Raw genomic sequence first — 9474 nt, 5'->3', positions numbered from 1 at the left:
TTTGAGGTCTCCTTACAGGTGGTGAGGTTTTCAGTGCCAGGGCAGAGAACGATTCTGGGTTATCCTCTGGGAGGGTTTGGACATGGTCCCATCACCGTGCCCTCTTTCTCACAGCAGAGATTTAGCTTCCTGAAGGCGTCATCCAGTGCCCTAAATTCAGTACCTGGCCCATTTGCTGAGCCAGATGGTCTCTTGTCAACAAGCAGCAGTCAGACTGAGCATACACAGGGGGAACTGTGAGGGCTTCGGCCCAGTGTGGTCACAATGAGGTATATGTTGCGGGGTGAACCTGCCAGGGCCTGCTTTTCCTGCCCTCGTACGTCCACCGTTGTGAGGGCAACTGTGGGGTTTAGGGCCAGAAGGAAGCCGGTGGCTCTGGAGATCTGGACTGAGCTTGAGCGGGTGCCAGGTACGATGGGTCTTACACGGGTCTGTGGGCAGGCTGCAAGTTCAGCCCCTGCCCCGAGAAGGGGCCATGTCTCACTAGTCCCTCCTGGGGCAGGAAGAAGTGGGAAGGCACCTCTGTTCACTGGTAACAAGGTGGCTCTCCCCGCTTCTTTGGGAACGAGGTGGTGCATTGGAGGGTCCTGCCCATGAAGGGAGGCTGGTCTAGAAGACAGGTCAAAATTCTGGGACTGAATTTGCGTCTGGGAAGCAAAGGGACAGGGCCTTCGTTGCTCATTTGTAAGTTCAAGGCCTCAAGGCCTCAGAGGCACAGCTTTTTCGCAGGCCCTGGCCACTACTCTTTTTTTCCTTCAAGGCAGTAAAGCAGGAGAGAGGCTGGAAAAATGTATCCTGCCTCTCCCAATCCTGTTCTCATTTCATCATGGAGGGAATCACTGGGTGATACCAAGCTTATGGTACTCCTGTGCAGGAACCTGGGAGGTCTGCTGAGTTGTAGAGGGGACGTGTTCGCTCCCAGGAGTAGGAAGGCAAGAGGCGCCAGGCACAGTCATGGTGTCAAGAAGGCAGGAGCAGGATGGCAGCCGGTACCCTGCCCTGCCTCTCATCTCTATGCCTTGGCATCTGTGAGGATGTCGGCCTATCAGTCAGGGTGAGGGCTGGGTCTGCCTTATTCTTGGCTGTGTCCAGGTCTAAGCTCCTGGTGGATTGGGGCTCAGGCGGCATCTGCTGGACAAATGAGTGAGTGAATAAGCTCCTATGAAAAATCCCAGGAAGGCTTCTCCTTGCCTTGTCTGGGTCACGTGTCCATCCACCCAGTCACTGGAGCCAGGGCAGGGAGATACCATAGATGGCCCTGTGTGTCTGTTCAGCTGCATTGGGGTTTCCTCTCCCCACTCCAGGGGTCTGGGCCAGCATCTCAAGCCAATTGAGTCAGGACTGGTGGACCCTCCGTGAGCAAGACCCTGTAGCCAGGGGAGAGTGACACTGGGCAACACCACGCTGAGGAGAGGGGAAGCCAGAGCGAATGGAGGATACTGGCTTGATGGAGAAGGAAGTTGAGACAAGGGAAACTAAAACCTATGGAAAGAAACTCTCTTATATTCAACAAACTAGATTGTAAAACAACCACATGCTAATTCTTAGGTAGAACAGAGGGTGAATCAAGTGTCAGTTTTGTGCTGTGTGTGTGCATGTCTAATATTGCCCACACATTTGAATGTATGTGTGATTTGGTTTATTTCTCTCTCCCTTTTCTCTGTATGCTTATGAAGAGAGCCTTTTATTAAAATACGTTTGAGGGTTTCATCACTTTTCCAATGAACTTCTCTTAATCCTTGGAACTCAGATCCAGGGAAACAAGGCATTTGCACCTCGGAGCAGGGGGACCTCACATGCAAAGGCCCTGAGGTGGGATGGCCTTGCTGTGTGTGTAGAACACTGAGAAGCCCGGTGGGCTGGAGCAGAGTGGAGGTGGATGAAGTGTGTCACAGGCTGATGGGGACATGAAAGGAGCCTGGGTTTGCTCAGAGTATGGTGGCTTCATGTCATGATTCCAAGTTAGAACACCCTGCGGGTTTGGTGGGAAGTGACCCTTTGAGTTTAGGGTTTCCTGCCACAAAGTCCTGGCATGTCCTGACATTTTGGAAACTGGGTTGGGAGAACCGAGAAGTTTCCAGAGAACAGGAAATAGCAAATTGTTAATTATTTACTGTCAACCATTCTTCATTTAAGTGGAGTAAAATTGCATGGCCACTTCTTTTGGTGGCTATCTTTGTCATTTTAGTTTAGTTTGAATAAAAAGTCGTTCCTAAGAGTTGATTTCATTGTCCAGAGGGCCTGGGACCCCACTCCTCCCAGAGCCTCTTTTCTGTGGCTTTTCCACCAGAGGGAGCATGAGGACCTCATGTCTGGGATGCAGCCAACGGTTTGGAATTTTGGGTGGTCACCTGAGGTGTGAGCACAGCCCCAGCGGTGAAATGCAGAGGGACTTGGGACCGTGGGTCAGGGGACTTGGGGTCAGGGGACGAACAGGTGGCCTGAGCCTCTGCTTAAGTTTTGTCCCTGCAGATTCAGGCGTGGAAAACTGACGGAAGAGCTGGCTGCTGCTCAGGGTAGAAGATCCCGGGCTGAGCCCCCTCGGGCCTGGGGACAAGGCCACCCACTGCCCACCCACTCACAACCCCGGCCCCTCTCTCCCACAGAGATCAGACCCACAGCTGCTTGCCCGCTTCTACTATGCTGATGAGGAACTGAACCAGGTGGCTGCGGAGCTGGACAGCCTGGACGGGCGGAAGGACCCCCAGCGGTGCACATTGCTTGTCAGCCAATTCCGCTCCTGCCAGGTGAGCCGGGTACAGGTGGGCAGCTGGCCCAGATGCACATCAGCTTTTCCTGTGTAGACTGAGGCCATGTCACTTGTTCTCACCCTGTCGGGATGTCTGCAGGGTCGGCCTGGGCCAGGTGCTGGAGACACTGGACCCAGAAGGAAAGACGATGCTGGCAGGACAACATGGGGTAAAGAGTCAGACTGGAAGTGAGAATGTGCTCAGGACTCAGCAGAAATTGGGGGGCTCGGGTGGGGGTACAGAGCCAGCGGGCATCTGAGCCCAGGAGTAGCCAGCATGGGAAGGATTGGGCCTGCCTAGGCGCCTGTGCAGAGCTCAGTGAGATGCTACGTCGTGCTGCTGCTGACTCACAGTGCTGCCAGTATCTGCTGCATAATTCAGAGATGGCCCTGGAAGCTGCTGCTAAAAATATCCTCACCAAGGCTTTCTTCCCTTACCAAACATTCATGAGAAGCAAGTATGGTGCACAGTTTCATCAACTGACAATCAGGGTTTTTCACAAAGTTCCTGATTGTTCTTGGCATATTCTGCCTACAAAGTCTTGCTGGATACTCACTGCCCTGGAGGTGGCCACCCAACAGGGGAAGTCTGTCACTACATCACTGTGGCCCTGAGGATCCCACCCAGTGGGACCTGGCCCCATTCCTGCTCCAGTGGGGGGCAGCGTTAGGACCTTGTCTGTGGCCAGGATGACTTTTCTGGCCAACTCCGTCTCTGGGTTCTTTGAGCTGCCTCTACCCAGTATGTGTATATGTATTCAGATGATCAGACAAACATTCTGGACCCCTGAGGGGCAGCTTCTGCAACCAATGAGAGTCCCTGCCCCCAAGAGCTTGTGTTAGAAACAGTTCCTGCCCAGAGGACAGCTACTAGGGATCCCTGGAGATACTAGGTACTAGGGACCTTTAATGGTACTAGGTACAAGTATCAGAGACCCCTAAGTACTGAGTATGGTTATAAGTAAGTACTAAGTACTAGGTATGATTTTAGGTACCCCTGGAGCCTGGGAGAGGGAAAGTCCACAGAGGAGAGATGCTTGGAGGACTCTGAAGACCTGTGCCCTGCAGTCACATTGTGAGGAAGGGAACTCAGGGAAGCTGTTCACCACCGTCACCTTTGGGGAGGGTTGTTTATTTTTGCATGCTGTAACTCAGACCTGTGTGCTTTTCGTTGATTGATGGTATTGATGATAAAGCATGGTTTTAAGTGAGTTTGGGAGGTGGAGTGGGTGGGTGGAGGCTGCAACGCTGAGTGGTCTCTTCTGGGGCTGGCCCAGTAGCCTTTAATGGGTTGTCTCACAGAACTGCTCCGTGAGAAGGATCTGGAAGGGAGCGCTCCCAGGCACAGACAGTGGTGGTGACTTAAGCACACACATTCTCCTTGTTGCTAGGGTTCATGAAGGAATCATTTGGGCGTAGACATTGCCCAGACCCTCAGCATCGTTGGCCTCAGGGTCATTTCTTCCTCTTCCATGTTCTCTGTCCATTCTGTTCTAGGGCCTCACCCCTCACTGCTCACCTCACACCCCACTGGTAACTTCTTCAGCTCCTTTGTGGCCTTCCTTCTCCCTTCCCCTCTTCCCCCTCTCCCCTTGCTTCTCAAGAGTCTTAAGCATAGGACCTGGGCACAGCCATAGGCCCCTTTCTGTCCCCTCCATGACAGTCTCATCCTGCTCATGGTGTAAGCACCGTGTGTGCCCCAAGTGACCCTCTCAGCCTCACCTCCCTCCCAGACCCAAGTGCGCTCCCCAGGTCCCGGGACACTTGGGACATCTCACAGATGACTCAGACCCAGCAGGCTCAGAAGTTAACCCCAGTGCAATTGACCCTTGAGCAACACAGGTTTGCACTGCACAGGCCCACCGAGTGCAGATAAAAAGACAGTGTTCTTCCGTTGCAAAATCCACGTTTAAAGAGGACTGACTTTTGCACACGCAGGTTCCACAGGGTTGACTTGTGGTACTTGAGTATGTGCAGATTTGGGTATACGAGGGTGGTCCTGGAGCCGGTCCCCATGATATACCTAGGGACAGTATTTCATATCTTTTCATGATATAAATGGCATTGCTTTTTAAAGTTCAAATTTTGATTGTCTGGTGCTAATATATGTTATTTATGTAGGTCCTGGGCTTATATATATTTTGTATATTTGATCTTATATCCAAAACTTTTCTGTAGGAATATAGATAAAAACAGTTTTTCCTACTGTGTACTCTCACATAGTCACTGAGCTCTCTGTGGCCACACATATGGGGGTTTTTCGCACACACCAAACAGTTCTCCAGCAGGTTCTCCAATGAATGCCATGTGGGTATCCTCTAATTCAACTCAATTCTTATTTTGTCTGTCTGGAGATTGCTCATACCCCACAGGCTGAGGGCTCATTCCCACAAGACCACCTCTCACTTCAGATGCCAGTTTCAAGCCCCAGGGGCCTGTGCCTCTGATCAACTGAGTATCTATCGGGGCTCCCAGAGCCCCTTCCTGGGGTTTGATTAATTTTCCAGAGAAGCCCACAGAACTCAGGAAAGCACTTTATTTACATTTATCAGTTTATAGATAAAGGATATAATAGAGGATACTGATGAACAAACAGATGAAGAGATACATAGGGCAAGGTCTGGAAGGGTCCCAAGGAAGGGATTCTGTTTCCATGGAGTTGGGGTACACCACCCTCCTGGTAGGCACATATGTTTGCCAACCTGGACACTCTCTGAACCCCGTCCTTTTGGGTTTCTACAGATTATTTAGGCATGACTGAGTATGTCATTGACCATCGGTCATCAACTCAACCTTCTGCCCCTCAACCCTCTCCCTGGAGGCTGGAGGTGAGACTGAAAGTCCCACCCTTCTAATCATACCTTGGTGTCCAGTGACCTGTCTTTCATCCTGAAGCTGTCTAAGGACCTCAACCACCAGTCATCTCATCAGCTTACAAAAGGCACTCTGTCACTCTGAAGATTCAAAGGCTTTTAGGAGCTGTGTGCCAGGAAATGAGAAGATATAATGTATTTTACAATGTCATACTTTCTTTCTTTCTTTCTTTTTTGAGAAAGCAGGATTTATTGAGAAGACAGAAAAACTCCCAGAGTGGGAGGGGACCCGAAGGGGTTGCCCCCCCCCTTTTTTTTTTTTTGAGTTGGAGTCTCACCCTGTCGCCCAGGCTGGAGTGCAGTGGCACGCTCATGGCCATCCCAGCGTTGACCTGCTGGGCTTTGGCAAGCCTTCCACCTCAGTCTTCCAAGTAGTCAGAACTACAGGTGTGTGCTACCACACCCGGCAAATTTTTTTGTTTATTGTAGAGATGAGGTCTTGCCAAGTTGCCTGGGCTGGTCTCGAACCCGCGGGCTCAGCCAAACCACTCGCCTCAGCCTCCCAAAGTGCTGGGATTATAGGCTGAGCTACCGAGCCTGGCTACAATATCATACTTTCTAAAATCACTTATTCTGACAGTTTTTTGGGGGTTTTTTGGTAGATTTTATTAGATTTTTTGCATAGATCTTTTTTTGTGTAAATAAAGATATCTTCACTTCTTCATAGCTGGATGCTGTGAGTGTGTGTGTGTGTGTGTGTGTTGCCCTGTTGCATTGACTGGAAATCCAATACAATGTTGAATAGCAGTGGTGAGAGCAGACATCTTTTGTCCTTATCTTCAGGGAGAAAGCATTCAGTCTTTCATCATGAAGTATGATGTTAGCTCTCAGATGCTGGCTGTAGATACCCTCTGTCAGACCAGGGAAGTTACCTTCTATTCTTAGCTTGCCGAGAGTTCTTATCAGAAACGGATGTTGGATTTTTTTTTTTTTTTGAGTTGGAGTCTCACTCTGTCGCCCAGACTGGAGTGCAGTGGCTGCTCCTGGCCACCACAGCCTCGACCTGCTGGGCTCCGGCGATCCTTCCGCCTCAGCCTTCCGAGTAGCCGGAATTACAGGCGCACGCTACCACGCCTGGCTAATTTTTTGATTTTATTGTAGAGATGAGGTCTCGCCTGCCCAGGCGGGTCTCGAACCCGCGGGCTCAGGCAATCCACTCACCTCAGCCTCCCAAAGGCGTGGGATTACAGGCTGAGCCACTGAACCCAGGATTTTTTCAAATGCTTTCTTTGTGTCTATTGAGATTATGTGTTATTTTTTAATACGGTAGATTACGTTGATTGAGTTTTTCATTCAATAAATATCGACTATTTTTATTGTTATTTACCCATTACCAACAACAACAACTGCATCACACAGGTGACATGAGGGCAGGACTGTGTCTGTATATGGCATTCACTAATAGATCCCCAGTATCTAGCATATAGTAGGCACTCAGTAATAGCATTGAAAAAGGAACTCTTGGCTGACTAATTTAAGTTTTAATTTTTCTTCTTCTTCTTTTTTTTTTTAAGAGATAGGATTGACTGGGCTCGGTGACTCAACCTGTCATCCCAGCACTTTGAGAGGCTGAGGAGAGTGGATTGCCTGAGCCGAGGGTTCGAGACCAGTCCAAGCAACTTGGCAAGACCTCGTCTCTACAATAAATCAAAAAATAAGTCGGAGGTGGTAGCGCATGCCTGTAGTTCTGGCTACTTGGAAGGCTGAGTCAGAAGGACCGCTGGAGCCCAGCAGGTCGGCACTGGGGTGGCCGTGAGTGTGTGTGCCACTGTACTCCAGCCTGGGGGACAGAGTGAAACTCCAACTCAAAAAAAAGAGAGAGAGAGAGATAGGATCTCTGTCACCCAGACTGGAATTCAGCAGTGTGATCATACCTCACTGCAGCCTTGAACTCCTGGGCTCAAATGATCCTCCTGCTTTCACCTCTTGAGTAGCTAGGGTTAAAAGACGTGCACCAACACACCTGGCTAATTTTTTTATTTTTTGTAGAGAAGGGTCTTGCTATGTTGCCCAGGCTGGCCTTGAACTCCTGGCCTCAAGTGATTCTACCATCTCAACCTCCTAAAGTGCTGGGATTACAGGTGTGAGCGACTGAGTTCAGCCTCATTTTCTCTTTTAATAATGTGACTTATTTATTCTTTTTTGTATATAATAGTTATGACATCACGTAAACAATGGTAAAGTGTGTCTAACTACCAAAAGTTTGAATCCCATGCTAGCATATATATGCAGGCTTTTCACCGCAGCTAGTTTTAGAGTTGTAATTATCTAGCAATGGAAGAAACTGTGGGCTCATCTGGTTCAATTCTCTGCTCTCATGAATTAGAACACAAAATTCACTCAGACTAGGGGACTCTTTCATAATCACATGCATTAAACAGTAAATAAGGGGTCATTTGCTGGATGCCATTATACCAAAAGATCAGGATGGTGTGAACTCTTGGTGTATCAGAGAATGATAAAAGACATGTCATTTTAGTTTCTTGGTAGAAAGAGGATAATAGAACCAGCTGGGTATCACAAATATGCCAAAAAGATGAAAGACAGAATTTGTCCCTCCTCTTAATGAAAATAGAATTTTAAAACTACAGATGAGATAAGACAGGCTACTAAGAAAATGCAGAAGTTAGACCATATCAGTGTTTCACAGCCCCCCCTAGCATCAGAGTCACTTTGGGAGCTTAGAAAACATAGATGCCAGGTCCCAGTCCCAGAGATTCTGTCTTACTTGGTCCAGTGTTTGTAGCCTAAGTCAAGTTGGGACTCAGAAAACAATACCCCAACATGAAGGCCTCAGCAGTAGCCTTCTCCTGCCTTTTCCTGCCAGGCTTTCTTTCCATTCCATTCTCCCAGGATAGCCATAGAAGCTGGACTCCCTCTTCCTCAAGGTATTGTCATAGAAACTGAAAGACGGTGGCGCGCAGTGAGACTCAACACCCTTTAAGGCCAAGAGATTTAATGGGGATGAGCGCGGTGGCTACAGAACCTGAGAATCAGATTGCAGCATGAGTCTCACTGCGCGCCACCGTCTTTCAGAAACCAGAGCCACTTCTCTCCAAAGATAGTCCATAAAACCTAAAAACATTACTCTAATTTTCCCTCTACCTGTCTGTGTAAAAATTGACCATAAAGAAATGATTTGACTGTAGATTATAGGACACTCATTCCAGAGAGGGTCCTTCCCCACACCCAGAAGGAAGGAAGGCTGTCAGAGAGGCCAAGAAGAATCCGGACAGACAGGCCTTGCTGGGTTTCCCCTGCTCAGTCTATTAGCATTAGATCCTACCCTTTCTGTGAAATCATATTTCTATACAGCTGTCCATACTTTGTTAAACCTGAGTATAATAATGAACTATTTCCCCTGTACCTCTGGGCCTTCATTCTAAAGGCTTCCATGTATACATTAAATAAATGTGCATGTCTTTTCTCCTCTTAATCTGCCTCACGTCAGTGATTTTTTCAGCATACCTTCCTAAGCATACCCTACATAAGCACACACTGGTTGATTTTTGAATGTTAAAAAGAAAATTATCCCTGGAAAAATTCTCCTTCTTCATGATACATGATCCTTTTTATATATTTTTGAATTCAATTTCCTAAAATTATGCTGAGACTTTTTGGATTGATATTCATGAGGGATATTGGTCCAATCAAGATAATGTTTTACTCATAGAAGAGTTGGGAAGTATTCTTTCTTCTTCAGTTTTTTGAAAGTTTGTGTAGAATTGGTGTTATTTCTTCTTAAATATTTGGTATAATTCACTATCTGTACCTGAAGGTTTTTTGGTAGGAAGATTTTTTTTTTTTTTGAGTTGGAGTCTCACTCGGTCGCCCAGACTGGAGTGCAGTGGC

The 9474-nt window shown here is 48.2% G+C and overlaps 1 protein-coding gene across 1 annotated transcript in view; it reads left to right on the top strand.

The window, feature by feature from the left end:
* Positions 1–2609: 2609 nt before the first annotated feature.
* LOC103261323 (lateral signaling target protein 2 homolog) overlaps positions 2610–9474 on the top strand; it is a 24081-nt gene continuing 17216 nt past the window's right edge. The window contains exon 1 of the mRNA XM_008058961.2: positions 2610–2747. The gene's annotated coding sequence lies outside the window, so the exon portion shown is untranslated. The remainder of the gene's footprint in view (positions 2748–9474) is intronic.

Source organism: Carlito syrichta, unplaced genomic scaffold (genome assembly GCF_000164805.1).
Source record: "Carlito syrichta isolate Samal-C Ts95f unplaced genomic scaffold, Tarsius_syrichta-2.0.1 Scaffold90626, whole genome shotgun sequence".
Classification (NCBI taxonomy): Eukaryota; Metazoa; Chordata; class Mammalia; order Primates; family Tarsiidae; genus Carlito; species Carlito syrichta.
Note: the sequence above shows the minus strand (reverse complement) of the source record. Positions and strands in the feature narration are given on the sequence as shown.